At 45.1% G+C, this 17,991-nt stretch overlaps 1 protein-coding gene across 2 annotated transcripts in view; it reads right to left on the reverse strand.

Annotated features, from left to right (window-relative positions):
• CUL2 (cullin 2) overlaps window positions 1–16,999 on the reverse strand; it is a 101,152-nt gene extending 84,153 nt beyond the window's left edge. For both annotated transcript variants that reach the window (XM_049776455.1, XM_049776454.1), the window contains exon 1: window positions 16,821–16,999. The gene's annotated coding sequence lies outside the window, so the exon portion shown is untranslated. The remainder of the gene's footprint in view (window positions 1–16,820) is intronic.
• Window positions 17,000–17,991: the final 992 nt, after the last annotated feature.

Genomic DNA, 17,991 nt, shown 5'->3' on the forward strand with positions numbered 1-17,991 from the left:
GCCCAAAAACCAAACACCAAAAAAAAAAAAAATTTTAAGATAAAATAGAATTAAAATAGCCAAAACACGAGGCTGGAGCAATAGCACCATGGTAGGGCATTTGCTTTGCACGAGGCTGATCCAAGACAGACCTCTGTTTGATCCCCGGCATCCCATATGGTCCCCAAGCCAGGAGCGATTTCTGAGTGCATAGCCATGAGTAACCCCTGAGCGTCACTGGGCATGCCCCCCCAAAACATAAGTAAATAAATAAATTAATTAAATAGTCAAAACTCCTAAAAGAAAAAAAGACAGTGGGGGTTCAGAGTTATGGTACAGAAAGAAGGGTGTTTGCCTTGCACATGGCAGAACTAGGTTTGATCCCTGGCATCCTGTATGGTTGCCCAAACCCACCAGGAGTAAACCCTGAGCTCAGAGCCAAAAGTAACTAACCTCTGAACATTGCAAGTTGTGATCCAAAAGAAATAAACAATAAACTAAAATAGATCTTGGTGATAGTTTTTTAAATTCTGACTCAAAAGTAAGAAGAGCTGCATTCAAAAAGGTATTGTAATGGTGGAGCTCATGTCTGGCATGTACAATGTGCAGCCAGATTACCCTCAAGCACTAAACCATCAGGCCTGCATTATCAGAAGTGGCCCTAAGCCCCTCGGCATTGTTAGGTATGGCCCTAAGAAAGAAAACAGCAGGAATAGAGTTATGCAAAAAACGTGTCTGCGAAGCAAAGGACACCATCCGCAGAATGAAAGGGCAACAAAATGGAAATACATTTGTCAAGCCTCATATTAAGGAGGGGCTAATAAGGAAGGAAGGAAGGAAGGAAGGAAGGAAGGAAGGAAGGAAGGAAGGAGGGAGGGAAGGAGGGAGGGAGGGAGGGAAGAAGGGGAGGGAAGGAGAGGAGGGAAGGAGAGAGGGATGGAGGGAGGGAGGGAGGGAAGGAGAGAGGGATGGAGGGATGGAGGGAAGGAGGGAAGGGAAGGAGGGAAGGAAGGAGGAAGGGAGGGAAGGGAAGGAGGGAAGGAAGGAGGAAGGGAGGGAAGGGAAGAAGGGAAGGAAGGAGGGAAGGAAGGAAGGAAGGAAGGAAGGAAGGAAGGAAGGAAGGAAGGAAGGAAGGAAGGAAGGAAGGAAGGAAGGAAGGAAGGAAGGAAGGAAAGAGGGAGGGAGGGAGGGAGGGAGGGAGGGAAGGAAGGGAGGAGGGAGGGAAGGAGGGAAGGGAAGGAAGGAAGGAGGGAGGGAGGGAAGGAGGGAAGGGAGGAGGGAGGGAGGGAAGGGAGGAGGGAGGGAAGGAAGGAAGGAAAGAGGGAGGGAGGAAAGGAGGGAAGGAAGGAAGGAGGGAGGGAAGGAGGGAGGGAGGGAGGGAAGAAGGGGAGGGAAGGAGAGGAGGGGAGGGAAGGAGAGGAGGGGAGGGGGAGAGAGGGAGAGACCAGAGCGATAGCACAGCAGTAAGGCCTTTGCACACCGCTGACCCAGGAAAGACAGTGGTTCGATCCCCCGGTGTCCCATGTGGTCCCCCAAGCCAGGAGTGACATCAGAGCATCACTGAGTAAACAGAAAGAAAATAAAAACACATAACCGGGCCGGGCGGTGGCGCTAAAGGTAAGGTGCCTGCCTTGCCTGCGCTAGCCTTGGACCGCGGTTCGATCCCCCGGTGTCCCATATGGTCCCCCAAGCCAGGAGCAACTTCTGAGCACATAGCCAGGAGTAACCCCTGAGCGTTACCGGGTGTGGCCCAAAAACCAAAAAAAAAAAAAAAAAAAAAAACCACATAACCATAAATTACCATTTGTTATAACTCGGATAAAATCGGAGAACATTATGCTAATTGCAGAAAGTCAAATACAGATAAACACAGATAAATACAATTATATTTACATCCAGAATGCAAAATTATAAACAAAACACCAAGCTTGTGGATTCAGAGAATAGATAGGTACTGGCCAGAAGTATGGGCTAGAGGCATAAGAAAAGTCTGAAAATGTTCAAAAGGTACAAAATTCCAGTTATAAAATAAACTCTAGAGATGAAATATGTATACTTGGGTGAATATCTAAAGTTAATAAAACTCTACATTGAGTTTATTATTTTAATAATATTTTAGTATATCTGAAAGTTGCAGTCATCATCAGAAAAAGCTATCATCAGAAAAATAAATTGTAGGAGATGGAGAGTATTATCTTAACACATGGCTAAGATACTTGCTGTGCATATGGCTAACACCAGTTTAATCCCTTGCACGGCATACTGTCCTCCAAGTACTGCCACAACTAACACCTAAGCACTGCCAGATATAAAAGCACTCATACTAAGTAAATTTCTTCCAATAAAAACTATTGCAGGGGCCAGAGCATTAATACAGCAGGTAGGGGATTTGTCTCGCATAAAGCCAAACTAAATTCAATCCCTGCCATCCCATGTGATCCCGGAGCCCACAAAAAGTGATTTCTGAGTGTAGAACCAGGAGTAAGCCTTGAAAATCATCAGGTAGGCCCAAAAACAACCAAAACAAACAACTGTTTCTCTATCTGCACAACATTACAAAAATGTGAAAGGGACAAAACATATACATATATTTCAAGTCCTCTGGACAACAAGATGATTTAGTATTATCTTCTCTAACTTTACCGTCCATGTTGCAATCTATTACCAACCAAATATGTAATATAACTAGAATCTCTACGTCTTCATGTCTTTCACATACTTTATTTCCATTTTTCCTATTTAAAAGGCTTTCTTGGGAGCAAAAGCGGTAGTGCAAGTGGTAGGGTGCTTGCCTTGCACGTGATAACCTAGGAAGGACCGCAATTCAATCCCCTGACCTCCCATATGGACCCCCAAATCAGGAGCAATTTCTGGGCACATAACCAGGAATGGTCCCTGAGTGTCACTGAATGTGGCCCAAAAACCAAATAAATAAATAAATAAATAAATAAATAAATAAATAAATAAATAAATAAATAAAAGGCTTTCTTGGATGGGAATGTAACTCAGCAGTACATCACTTGTCTTGCATCTGTTAGGCCCCATGTTTAATCCTTAGTACTGCAAAAAACAAACAAGTCCATAAAACATAAAAACTGGGGCTGGCAAGGTGACGCTAGAGGTAAGGTGTCTGCCTTGGCGTCCCATATGATCCCCCCAAGCCAGGGGCAATTTCTGAGCACTTAGCCAGAAGTAACCCCTGAGCATTAAACAGGTGTGGCCAAAAATCCAAACCAAAAAAAAAACTGGCTTCCTTTCATTCAGTCTTTCTCATAAAAAATTTCATTTTGGCCAGGCGTGGGGGGGGGGGGTGACAAAAAAAAAAGAAATTCATCTAATGCTTATTTTTCAGGCAGGAAAAAATGCCATCCCATTGTCATAATGCCACATAATTTCCTATTCAATTATGTTAAATAACTTTTTGTACTCTAAAAATACATTTCTGTTTCATTCTCCAATGTAGAACCATTAACTGATAATCCATGTACATATTCATAACTTAGATAAACATTAACTCAAAATGGAGCTAAAACTATAAAGTTTAAAAAAACAAAAACCGGGGCTGGCGAGGTGGCGCTAGAGGTAAGGTGTCTGCCTTGTAAGCGCTAGCCAAGGAAGGAACACTATGGCGTCCCATATGGTCCCCCCAAGCCAGGGGCAATTTCTGAGCACTTAACCAGGAGTAATCCCTGAGCATCAAGCATCAAAAACGGGTGTGGCCCGAAAAACCAAAAAAAAAAAAAAAAAAAAAACCATGGTAAGGGTAAAAAGCTCTATGCCACTGGACTTATTAACAATGATTTCTTGGATATGATGCTAAGAGCACAGACAACAGAGAAAACAAATAGGTCTTGCAAAAAAATTTAAACTTTTATTCATCAAAGTTGACTTTCTGAGGAGGTGGATAGTGGGGCCTCTTCCAGCAGTGCTCAGAGGTTACTCTTGACTCTGCTTTGGGGTCATTTTGTGCTCAGGAACCAAGTGCATTATCAGGGATTGAAATACGTTTGGCCGCAGGGAAAGCAAGGGCCTTGAGGCCAAAGTGTTACTACAGTGGCTAGGTCTTGCACATGCCAATCCAGGTTCCATCCCCAGGAGCAAACCCTGAGTACAGAACCAAAATAAGTCCTAAATATGACCAGGTGAGGCCAAAAAACAAGACAAAAAAGGCAAGAATCTTACCTCTTGTATTATCTCTCCGGCCCTCAAAGTTCACTATTTAAAAAATGAAGATAACTGGGGCCGGAGAGATAGCATGGAAGCAAGGCATTTGCCTTGCATACAGAAGGATGGCGGTTCGAATCCCGAGATCCCATATGGTCCCCAGAGCCTTCCAGGAGCGTAGAGCCAGGAGTAACCCCTGAGCGCTGCTGGGTGTGATCCAAAGCCCCAAACAAACAAACAAAAAAAATGAAGAGAACTTAAAGAATTATATTTAAAATAAAAAGCTTTTACCTTTCAAGAGACATATATATGAACCACATATATAATAAACATAAATATAATAGGAAAAGCACATACCCTAACTGAGTTTTCATTCAATCCTCAGCTATCCCTCCTAAAAGGCAAAAGCCATGGAACTAGAGCGATTGCAAGTAGGGCATTTGCCTTGCTCATGGCCAACCTGAGTTCATCCATATGGTTCCCCAAGCCCACTTGGAGTGATTCCCGAGTGTAGAGCCAAGAGTAATCCCTGAGCACTGCCAGGTTTGGTCCAAAAAAAAAAAGCAAACAAACAAAATTAAGGTCAAAAGTCTCATAAACATAGTATACAAAGAACTATATACTTCACCAACAAAATTCAATTTCAAAATAGCAAAAGACCTGCACAGTTTTTTCAGGGGCTGGAGCAAAAATTACAGCAGGTAGGGTGCTGCTACCTACCCAAGCACCACCAAGACTGCGTCCTGAATGCAGAGCCAGGAGTATATCCTGGATACCACTGGGTACAATAACCTCCCCCCCCCCAAAATAGTTTTTTCAAAGTCATACAAATAGCCATACAAAGTTTTACAATACACAAATAAAAATATGCTCAATATGGGCCAGAGCGATAGCACAGCGGTAAGGCGCTTGCTTTTGCACGAGGTCAACACAAGACAGCCCCAGTTCAAATCCTGGCATCCCATATGGTCCCTTGAGTCTGCCAAAAGTGACTTCTGAGTGCCAAGGAGTAAGTAATTCCTGAGCGCTTCTGGGTGTGATCCAAAAATCAAAAAAAAAAGCTCAATATCACAGGCCTTTAGGGAAATATGAACCCAACTCAAAATAACACAACATTTTACATCCCATAAACTGGATATCATACAAACAAAACAGAAAATGAATTTTGGCACAGATGTGAAGAAACATGCAATGCTGAGAACAGAAGATGGTGCACTCATGATGGAAAAGTTTAGCAAATACTCAAAAGGGCAAAAAGACAGCCCAAGCAGCTGTCCTGGTTCAATCCCCGGCACCCTAGAAGGTTCCCTGAGCACTGCCAGGAGTGATTCCTGAACACAGAGCCAGAAGTAACTCCTAAGCATCACCAGGTGTGGTGCCCCCCCCCAAAAAAAAATGGGGGTAGCTCAACAAGTCATGTGCATTGTGTACGCATAAGAAAGGATTTGATCCTGGCCACCACATGGTCTACCCGCACTGCAAAGTGTGGGAAGAAGGAAGGTGGAGGAGGCAGAGGAGGAGGAGGAGGAGGAGATGGGAGGAGGGGGAGGAGGAGGAAGAGATGGGAGGAGGAAGAGGAGGAGGAGGAGGAAGGAGAAGAAAGAGGAAAAGGAGGAGGAGGAGGGAAACATGGCATTAGCACATATAAATGAAAGGAGAAACTGAGGGGCCAGTGAGATAGCATGGAGGCATTTGCCTTTCATGCAGAAGGTCATTGATTCAAATCCCAGCATCCCATATGGTCGCCCGAGCCTGCCAGGAGCGATTTCTGAACGTGGAGCCAGGAGTAACTCCTGAGCGCTGCCAGGTGTGACCCAAAAACCAAAAAAAAAAGGAGAAACTGAAAAGCAAACCTGTCACTATTCTCACCGCAGCATTATCAACTGGTAGACAGGACTCAATGGCCACAAACAAAATAGATCAGCCATGAGAAGACCATGACTGTGCCAGGCTTTCCTGTGACAATGCCAAAATTAACTCATATATTCAAAAGAACAGAAAAACCCACGTGGAAGGAAGAACGATATAATATCTCTTACCAAAAAGCCTTTCTTTTTTTTTTTTATTTTTTTATTTTTGGGCCACACCCAGTAATGCTCAGGGGTTACTCCTGGCTATGTGCTCAGAAGTTGCTCCTGGCTTGGGGGACCATATGGGACACCAGGGGATAGAACCGAGGTCCGTCCAAGGCTAGTGCAGGCAAGGCAGGCACCTTACCTTTAGCGCCACCACCCGGCCCCAACCAAAAAGCCTTTCTTGCTATTCAAAACTACGTTCTTCCTTGAACACATTTCACTTGCTTGTGAAAAACCTGTGTTCTCTTGAACAAGTACTTCTCCCTCTTTCTCCCATCACAACTCTGTAAATGTTTCAATAAAAACCGTTCTTGCTTAAAAAAAAAAAAAAAAAAAAACCGTTCTTGCTTCACCATTTTGCCTCCTCCTGAAATTCTTTTCTGTGAGAAAGGCAACAGACCAGCAATGCCTGTGCTGAGGTTTGCATCTAGGCCAGGCATGTCCCCGAGCACCAGTGGCCTGGGTGAGTCAGTAGAAAGGAGCAAACACTCGTCATGGGTCTACCTCCCACACTTCCCTACATTACTGACCCACTGGCAACAGATTCGAACCATGGTCCAAGAGGATGCAGTCACAGGCTGCATCACAGGCAAAGTAAGAGCTACCTTCCAGTGCTATCTCCCTGGTTTTCTCTAATCCTTCCTGCAGGGGTCTCAAACTCAATTTACCTAGGGGCTGCAGGAGGCAAAGTCGGGATGATCCTTGAGTGCAAAATCAGTAGTAAGCCTTGAACATTGGGGGGGAGGGGGGGTGTGACCCAAACAACTAAAACAAAACAAAAAAGATTCCTCTAGGGCAGGGCCACAAAATGTTGTACGGAGGGCCGCAAATGGCCCGAGGGCCGCAAGTTTGAGACCCCTGCAGTATAGGTGGTACTGAGAAAAGGTTCATAAAAGCATAAAATAGATAAGTTAGCAGGAATTGGCAGGAGGAGGGATGCAAACTTATTATTTAATAATCACAGTTTTTCAGGGCTGGAGAGATGTAACGCATTTTTGCCTTGCATGCCGAAGGATGGTGGTTTGAATCCAAGCACCCCATATGATCCTCCAAGCCTGCCAGGAGTGTAGAGCCAGGAGTAACCCCTGTGTGCTGCCAGGAGTGACCCAAAAAACAAAAATAATCTGTTTCCTATTTAAAAATAAAGGAAAAATAACATAAATAGTGATGCAAGTTGGAAATAACACTTGAGTGTAATTCCTATTAGGGAACTGTCCATGAGTAATGGTAAATGTGAAGCCTGAAGGCCCAGTGCACACAGGAGGCCCAGAGTGAATTCCTGGTCCCAGGCACCATGAGGATGCTGGAACATGGCAGGAGCACCACGCCATGATAACTCCTGAGCACCTTTTGGTAAAGTCCAAAGAAAAGCAACAGCAAACTATGACCAAATGGTATATCACCAGCCTTTGGGAATTAGGATGAGCATTTAATGTCCACCAGTCCAAGTGCCTGGGGGTAAGGCTGGAAGCCTCCCCTTTGGACTACCTGGTGACCCAATAAAGTGATTGACTACAAACCATATAATCAAATATAAGAGCACCACAATAAAAGTGTGTGTGAATCCCAGTCAGCACCATGACCAAGTCTGCAACCCCACACTCAGAACTTCAAAGTAATGGGATAGGGAAATAAAAATAAGAATTTTTTTTTGGGGGGGGGGGTTGGGTCATACGAGCTATGTTACACCTGGCTCTGTGCTCCGAAGTTGCTCCTGGCAGGCTCAGGGAACCATATGGGATGCCAGGATTAGAACCATGGTCCGTCTTGTGTTGGTCTCTTACCATTGTGCTATCACTCCGGCAAATAAGAATATTCTAAATTAATACACACACAAGAATATTCTAAATTCACACACACACACACACACACACACACACACACACACACACACACACCCTGGGCCCCACTCCATGGAGGTTTAAATGATAACATTTTTTGATGTGTATATGCCACAATAATGGAAGCATACAGATATACATAATAAGACTATGCTTATTCTCCGATGCTTAACTATCTAAATTTCAATCCAAAGAACCTCTTAAATTTATTTATATTTACTGATGGAAATAAAAACAAAACCTCATTTTTTTTTTTTTGATCCAGACAGATTTTTAAAGAGATGATTAGAGAGAGCTAAAAATTTTTTTTCTTCTTTTTTGAAAGGTTGAGAAACAGTCTTTATCTAGGGTGGAGTGAGGAAGCTGGACCACACCTGGCAAAGCTCAGGACTCACTCCTGGTGCTGTGCTTGGGGATCACTCCTGGTGGAGCGCTGAGGACCATAGAGGATGCAGAGTATTGAAACCAGGTGGGTCATGTGCAGGGCAAACACCTACCTGCTGTACTGTCTCTCTGGCCACTCCTTATCTCTATTTCCTGAATAAACTTGTTTCAAAAAATAAGAGGTTAACACAAATTCTCCAGTAACCATATACACAGAAATCTTGGTATCTAACTACACTCTCCAATAAAAAGAGCCAGAGATCTTTGAACAAGTAACTCATTCTAGAACTGTAGCATTGCAAATGCAAAATGAACATGAAACATTTTAGGGTGTCAAAAACAACAGGAAGTGCTTGCCTAGAGAAAAGAAGATGGAGACACGCTGAAAAGACAGAACCAACTAAAAAAAAAATCATAGATAAAACAAACTGAGCAAAAAGAAAAATTTGAGCAACAAAATACATGTAAAAACAGAACAAAATTAAAAAAAAAAACAGAACAAAATAGATACAAAACAAAATGACTCAATACCAGTAAGAAAAATTACCTGATAGAAACATAACCATTCTTCCTTATACAACTATTCAAGAAAATTGGAGCCGGAGAGGTGGCGCTAGAGGTAAGGTGTCTGCCTTGCAAGCACTAGCCAAGGAAGGACCACGGTTCGATCCCCCGGCGTCCCCCCAGGCCAGGGGCTACTTCTGAGTGCTTAGCCAGGAGTAACCCCTGAGGATCAAACAGGTGTGGGCCAAAAAAAAACAAAAAAGAAAATTACTGAAGAACAAAATAAACAAATGGGGACAAAGAGTGTACAGAAGTTAAGGTGAATCACCTAGCATGCAGCAATAGGCATTACCCTGGTTCTAATCCCTGCACTGCATAAGGTCCAGGAATGGCCCCTGAGCACTGCTAAGTTGCCCTCCAACCACACAAAAATTATACTTTTCATATATAAATACATATATGGAAACACGGAAATCAGCATCAACTGAGGATGGGAGTTATCTCTGAATGGGCTGGAGTGCTGTTTTGCATATAGAAGTCCCAGGTTCAAGCCCTGGCACCTCATGGTCTTCTGAGCACCACTGGAATTATTCTCTCTCATACCCCTCTTCCACCTACCCACCCTCAGCATCCTAGTGCTACAGGGTGTGACCCCGAAACAAAACACAAAATGTAATCATTAAGCAAGCATCGCAATAGTAATTGTTGGCAGGCAAAAAAAAAAAAAAAAAAAAAAAAAAAACTACCAGAGAATGCAGCAAAGAGAAAGTTTTAGAATCAACTGCAGTTTGAAGAATGTCTCCAAGAAATCTAGTCGCTTCAAAGAGAAAAATACTAATGTAACAAATAGAAAACTCTAACAGGACTTTAATCAAGTGTAAGTCACTAGCTTTTCTTATCAGATATAATTATATCCTTTACCCTGTGACACGAGACACGAACTAGAACTTGGCATCACTTCTACTGTATTTGTGCCAAAAATGCAAATCAAATCTAACTAAACCTAATGGTGAGAAAATATCACGGGAGAGCTGGGGAGATAGTTCAAAAGCTGAAAGGAACAGGAGTAGCCCTGCACACTGCCCAGGGTGGTCCAAAAGAGTTACCAAAATAAAAAAACAGGGGCCGGAGAGATAGCACAGTGGTAAGGCGTTTGCCTTGCATGCAGGACATAGGTTTGAATCCCGACATCCCATATGGTCCCCGAGCCTGCTGGGGAATTTCCTGAGTGTGAAGCCAGGAGTAACCCAAGGCTGCCAGGTGTGACCCAACAACAAACAAAAACAAAAAACAAACAAACAAAAACAGCTGACAATCCAAATTGAGTCAATCTACCAAACAAAATAAAAACAAAGCCTAGAGGTTTGAAAGATAGTACAGAGGGCACACAGTCAATGAATTCAATCCCAGACACCCTCTATGGTCCCCTGAGACCTATCAGGAATGATCCCTCCGTGCTTACTCAGGAGTGGCCAAACCAAAATACTTGATCCTACTCATCACAATCACAAATATGAAGAATTTATATAAAAGACTTGCAAAAAAAAAAGTTTAAAAAAAAGAAAAAAAGGGGCCCGGAGAGCTAGCGCAGCAGCGTTTGCCTTGCAAGCAGCTGATCCAGGCCCAAAGGTGGTTGGTTCGAATCCCGGTGTCCCATATGGTCCCCCGTGCCTGCCAGGAGCTATTTCTGAGTAGACAGTCAGGAGTAACCCCTGAGCATCGCTGGGTGTGGCCCAAAAACCAAAAGAAAAGGAAAAAAAAGACTTGCAGGGAGCAGAGATAGCATGGAGGTAGGGCATTTGCCTTGCATACAGAAGAACCATGGTTCAAATCCCAACATCCCATATGCCTGCCAGGAGTGATTTCTGAGCATAGAGCCAGGAGGAACCCCTGAGCACTGCCGGGTGTGACCAAAAAAAAAAAAAAAAAGACTTGCAGAACCAAAAGAGATTAGGGGACACAACTAAAATCAATGTCTGATTTGGATGGACATCTAAATCAGAGTAAGGACAAAGGTGTGAAAACTGGTAAGAGTCAAAGGTTCCACAGTTTTGCTAAATGTACTGAACCAAATGCTAATTTTCTGGTCTAAGCATCATGCTCTGGTTGCCTTTAAAATAAATGAAAGCTATATGGTATTTCTGAGTCCACCCTTTCACAACTTCACTGTGAGTTTAAAATTGTTCCCCAAAAACAAAAGGGAGGCAGAGAGATAGCATGGAGGTAAGGCATTTGCCTTGCATGCAGGACGGTGGTTCGAATCCCGGCATCCCATATGGTCCCCCAAGCTTGCCAGGAGCAATTTCTGAGCATAGAGCCAGGAGTAACCCCTGAAAGTTGCCAGGTGTGACCCCCCCAAAAAATTGTTCCCAAATAAAAAAATATCCTGTACTTCCCTTCAACTCAATTAAAGCAAAGTTGAGAACATCAAGAACTAGACTGGAATCATATTACAGGGACTGAAGTATTTGCCTTGAATGCAGCCAATTGGGATAGATCCTGGCACAGGATATAGTCTCCTGGAGCCTGAGTGAGTAATCCCTAAGAACCATAAAACAAAAAAACAAACAGGAAGTATTTACACAAAACAAATCCAATATTCTTTTTGTTTTTGGGCCACACCCAGTGATGCTCAAGAGTTACTCCTGGCTATGCTCTCAGAAATCGCTCCTGGTTTGGGGGACCATATGGAAAGCCATGGGATCGAACCACGGTCCAGTCCGTCCTAGGCTAGTGCATGCAAGGCAGATGCCCTACCGCTTGCACCACCGCTCCAGTCCCTCTATTATTTTTAAAGTGGCCTTCATTGAGTAGGGCATTTGCCTTGTATGCAGCCCACCTGAGATGGACCCAGGTTTGTCACCAACATCCTTTGTATGGTCCCCCCCAGCCTGCCAGGAGCAACTTCTGAAAGCAGAGCCAGGAGTAAACCCTGAGCATGCCAAGTGTGACCCAAAAACCAAAAACAAACAAATAAATAAATAAATAAAAATAAAGTAGCTACATTAAATAAGACTTCAGCCAGTGAGTTAAAAGATACATATTAGGGCCGGGAAGGTGGCGCTAGAGGTAAGGTGTCTGCCTTACAAGCGCTAGCCAAGGAACGGACCGCGGTTCGATCCCCCGGCGTCCCATATGGTCCCCCCAAGCCAGGGGCGATTTCTGAGCACATAGCCAGGAGTAACCCCTGAGCATCAAACGGGTGTGGCCCAAAAACCAAAAAAAAAAAAAAAAAAAAGATACATATTAAGTGTTTACTATATTTCAAATTCCTACCAAAGTCCAGGTGTTGGCTTCAAAAAGCATATTGCTAAAATGTTCCTCTGCTGGTTAAAACATCTGACACATACACACAATCAGGTAACAATACTTCCTTAAATAAGGTAAATAGTGGCATGTATAATATTAAAGTGTAACTCCCTTGGTTAGCTAAATCCTTCAAATAGAACATTAACAAGTGCACATTTACAGACTACCGCACTACACTGAATTAAAGTGGTGTGTTGTCTTTCAGTTTTGTAAGTTACAATGTAACTGACATGTTAGTTTCCATCCTATCATTTAATTATTTGTAGTCTTATGTTTGTTTGTGTGGTGTCTGTGTATTTGGAGTTCCATTCCTGGTGGTGCTCCAGAAACTCAATGTGATGCCATGGATCAAACCTGCACCTCCTGCCTCAGAAGCCTGTATTCAGCCCTTCGAGCTGGCTTCCTGCTTCCCATTCATGCTTTGGAGTCTTCTATGCAATAATTAGTACCCAAGGCTTAAGGAAACATTATTAAATATTTGCTATCAAAGATGTTACCCAGCCGAAAAACTGGCTACTTCTTTTAATCTCAGGAGAAAAGAGTAAGAGAGAAGTATTAACAAAACCACAAATATCAAACTGAAGTAAACAGTCCTTGGGGGGTGGAAAAAAATCTCAAGGGGAAAAAAATACAGTAGAGGGTCAGAGAAAATACAGATGTCAAGGCTTTGCATGCAGCTGACCTCAGTTCAATCACTGGCACTGTCTCCAGAAAAGAAATATTCCATCACTTTTGCAAAGTGGGAGAAGGCTCTATGGCATGTTTACTTACATCTGCACAAAATGCATCTTTTTGAAAGGGTGGGAACTCTCGAACATTGTTAGGCTCCTTTCAAAACTGGGTGATGGTGGGTAAGAAATAGGAGCACTTTTAATCCTCTAATATACCACACACTTAAAACTTAGAACTGGGGCCAGTAGGCGTTTGCCTTGCCATGAGGCTGACCCAGGACGAACCTGGCTTGGATCCCCGGCATCCCATATGGTCTCCCAAGCCAGGAGCAATTTCTGAGCGCATAGCCAGGAGTAACCATGAGTGTCACCGGGTGTTGCCCCAAAACCAAAATAAGTAAATATATAAATAAAACTTTGAACTATCTGAGTTTTTATTTAGAACAAAAATATAATAAACCAACTTATAAATGTTGATGGTTTCCCATCCCTGTGACTGTCTAGAATTTACCTTTAAGACAGCAATTTTTGAAGGCCAGAATGATAGCACAGCTGGTATGGCATTTACCTTGCATGGGGTCGACCAAGGTTTGATCCCCAACATCCCATATGGTTTCTGAGCCTGTCAGGAGTGATTTCTGAGCGCAGAGCCAGAAGAAACTCTTGAGGGCCACCGGGTGTGACCCAGAAACAAACAAATAAAAAAAGACCACAATTTTTACCACTACAATTCCTATTTTCTCATCTACAGCTGACACTGGAAAACTATTTGCTGACTGATTCCATAACTTCGCCACAAATTCCAGAGCTGCCATCCAAGTACCCATCACACATTTCATCAATCCTACTTAACAAGTCCAGTTCAACCCATTTCCCGTAGAACAACATGTACCCTTTATCTTTTTCCACCTCAAGACCCATAAGGCATCCTTCATGTCCTCCAGCTCAACTTGTGTGCAGCCCATGGCCTGGCCCAACCCAACAACATGCCTGGGACTAGAATCATCATATAGCAGTTAAGGCACTTGCCTAGCATGTAGCAGACAAGGGTACAATCCCCACTACCCCACACTGTACCCCAAGCACTGCCAGGAGTAACTCCTGAGGACAGACCAAAGAGTAACCCCTGAGCATCACCAGGTGTGGCCCAGAAACAACAAAAGCAAGCCAACCCAACTGCACTCACAGCTCAACATGTCAAGATCAGTAATATTCTTCACTTCAAAATAGTTCATCATGGAACCGGAGTGGTGCCGCAAGTGATAGGGCATTTGACTTGCATGTGCTAACCTAGAACAGATGGCGGTTTGACAACCACCCCCTACCCCCGTGTCCCATATGGTCCCCCAAACTAGGAACGATTTCTGAGCGCATAGCCAGGAGTAAACCCTGAGTATCACAGGTGTGGCCCAAAAAGAAAAAAAAAAGGTTAATCATTATCTCTCACTCTGTAGTCACTATTCCACTTAAATACATCTCAGTGCTTTCAGGGTTTCCCTTCTGCTTTTCTCCTCTTATGAAATCTTCTCCACAAGCAGATAAAAAATCAGGCCCTATCCGATGCATTTAAAAAACTACCAACACTTTCCTTCCAGTATTATGTCTCAAGCTCAGGCAAACTCAGCAACACTGGTACTCCTTGATGCAGTCACATGGCAGCCCTTCCTACAATACCCAGAGCCGTAGAACAGCGGATAAGGCGCTTGCCTTCCATCCAGCTGACCTGGATTCAATCCCTAGCATCCTAGATGGTCCCTCAAGCACCATCAGGAGTGATCTCTCGGGCACAGAACCAGGAGGAATCCCTGAGCATTGTTGGGTGTGGCTCAAAAACTAAAATAAAATAAATTTAAAAGCCAAATTCTTTGGGGCTATATAATATATAACATCACCAGCTCTGGCCTCCTAACCTTAATCTCTTCATTGACTCCATCTTCACTAAATTACTTCCAGTTCTAAACCCACATCATTCCCCATTGGCTCTTCCTTCTTCAGACACTCTTCCCTCAAACTTCCAAAGGCTAATGTCCTCTTGCCCTTCAGTTCAAAGGCCACCTCAGCACAGAGTTATTCCTGATCACAGCCATCTGAAGTGATGTACCAGTCGCACCCACAACTTCAAAGTCTATTTTCCTTCTTGGCATTATCACTTTGACTCTTTCCTTTATTGTGTCTCTTCCTTCCTCACCAGGGCAGAAATGTCATTTGTCTGGTTCACTCCCAAACCCTGGGATGATTGGCATGAGAACCAGGAGCTTAATAAAGACTTCACTTTAGGATCATGCGAAACTTAAACAAAGTCCACAACATTTAACAGGTCACTAATGTATGACAGGGTGGTGAAGATAAAAGACATGGATGAACTAGCTTCAGCTTATCACCCACAAGAGAGGCAAAGACCAAGCAAGGGTACATCCAATGCTTGGGAACATTCAAATACACAGAAAAAGCATTTTCTTTTCTTTTTTTTGGGGGGGGGAGGGGCCCACACCCGGTGAAGCTATGTGGCTATGCACTCAGAAATCAGTCCTGGTTTGGGAGATCATATGGGATGCCGGGGAATCAAATCGCGGCCTGTCCTGGGTTAGCGCGTGCAAGGCAAACGCCCTACTGCATTTGCCATCGCTCAGGCCCTAGAAAAGCATTTTCTACATTCAGTATTATGGGTATACACTTTCCCTAACTTGCAAATAGCATGGGGGTCGCAAGAAGTAACTCTCAATACTGGACAAGTTATTTCATCTGTGTCTCTTTTGAAAAGGTCTTCCAAAAGCAAAAGCAGCAAAATGCCAGTTTGTTCCTTTGTCTTAGAAAAGAATGCAAAATTCCATAAGAGTAGACCCTCTATATACTAGGGGTCAGCAGCAATCAGAACAAAAATGATTATTACCTGTTTCTACTACAAATATTAGGTTTGGAACACGTCTAGTTCAAAGATTTCCATGTGGAGAAGTCAGAGTCGTACCAAGAACATTACCAGTTTATATATTCTCATTCTTCCTATTTTAACCAACCTCTCAGGCTTCTACCATACGACTGGGTGTTAGTCAACCACAGGATAGGAAGACAAGACTTAACAAGAATCAGAGACTGCAATTCATTGATGTTTTATTTACATGCACCTATTGATGAGACGCCCTCATGTGTAAGCCAACGCTCTAATGAATCTGGAGATCAGGATGCAAGAGCCCCTAAACGTCCAGAGAGGGTCGAGCATGCATGCATGCATGCATACACACACACACACACGCATACACACACACCCCTACACACACACGCATACACACACACCCCTACTCCTCACACACACGCATACACACACCCCTACACACACGCATACACACACACCCCTACACACACACACACACACACACACACACACACACACACACCTACTCCTCTTTAAAAGCTACCAATCAACCTTAGGCAGTGGGCAGAAACAAAAGTGAAAATATTTGCGACCAGGATGCAAAAGAGAAGAATCCCCTCCATGAAAGAGACAAGACAGAGAGTTGTGGATCCGGATGCGTCCCTAAATCAGCTGAAGAGTAAATCCTTAGCACGCTCACCTTCCCCACTTTTTAGAGGAAAAAAAAAATGAGCCCAAAGGAGGGGCGCCAAGGCCTGGCTGGGGAGGGAGGCCCAGGATCCAGCCCAGCCCAGCCCAAACCCAGCCTCAAGGGGGTGGCAGGGTGCTCAGGGGGTCACCAGCCTCCACCAGTCTCCGGGTCACATCGAGGGGCACCCCCAACTTGGGCCGATCTTGCCACCCCACCCTTGGGCCCCCAACTCCCTTCCGCCGCCCCCCATCAGCGGGAAGGAAAAGGAAGGGAAGGGAAGGGAAGTTTCCCAGCGCCTGCAGCCCCGGCTCCCCGACCCCGCGGCGGGGTTACCTGCGGCAGGAGCGGGCCGAGGGGCTGGGACCCAGGGAAGGGGAGACAGCCCGAAGGAGTGAAGGACGGAGCCCCCCGGCGCGGCGAGGAAGGTGGGCGGCGGCGGCGGCGGCGGCTGTCAGCTCGCGTTCCCCCGCTCACAGCGCTGCCATTACTGTGCGCCCAGGCCGCCTCCCCGGCCGGCCGCCGCCACCCGGCCCGGCACTGGGGGGGGACGCGCACCGAGCCCGGGAAAGCCCGCGCGCCCGAAGCTCACCTGCCGCGGCGTGGAGGTGCAAGCACAGCTCCGCCAGGCTCCCGGGCCCCGGAACGGTGGAAAGTGGATAGGGAAAAAATCCGGGGACGCAGTCAGCCCCGACTCACACACACCCACGGCACCCCGGTTTCCACCGCTGCCCGGGCCTCCTTTCCCCCACCCCTACCCCCAAGGCCGCGATGGTACAGTCCGCCGTACGGCAAGCGCAGGGAGACAATCTTCGCGCGTTCGCGAAAGGCCACCAAATCAATTTCTCATCAATTTCACCCCCTTCCCTCCCAGGGACTCCAAAGCTCCGGGCCAGAGGCGCCTGCCTGCCTGCCTGCCCAACGCGCTCAACTCCGGAGTGAATGAAACCGCTGCTGGAGGGACACGTCAGAATAATGTGCACACAGGCATTTTCTGCAAAGAGGCTTTTTTTTTTTTAAACGACACCCCCCCTGGAGTTGTTTTGGACAGGGATGCCCAGCCCTAGACACCGCGATCTCCTCCTTCCTGGCCGCATGGCTCACTCGCTCACTCGCTCACTCACTCACTCACTCACTCACGGGCTATTTCAGGGAAAAACTCCTTAACCCTCTTGCTTTATTTACTCCCCGAATCCCTTACCTGCAGGTTGGTTGTTTTTCGACTAAACTAAAGACACAGTCTGAGATAGTAATGCATATTCAAGAAAGGAACTTTGTTCCCACTCCCCCACCCTGATCGGTGTAAAAACCCTTTCTAGGATTTTAAAGGATGATACTGACCGAAACAGATGAATCAGTTCGTCGCCTCTTCATAAACACGAGACTACAATGGAACAAAAGCCTGTGACATCCACGAGCTCTCAGGGGTCACTCTTGTTCTTCACCGGAGCGTTTTGTGCAAGCCATTTCCTTCCTTTCGATCTCCTTCAACAAACTGTACCCATCC

This window comes from Suncus etruscus, chromosome 7, assembly GCF_024139225.1.
Source record: "Suncus etruscus isolate mSunEtr1 chromosome 7, mSunEtr1.pri.cur, whole genome shotgun sequence".
Taxonomy (NCBI): domain Eukaryota; kingdom Metazoa; phylum Chordata; class Mammalia; order Eulipotyphla; family Soricidae; genus Suncus; species Suncus etruscus.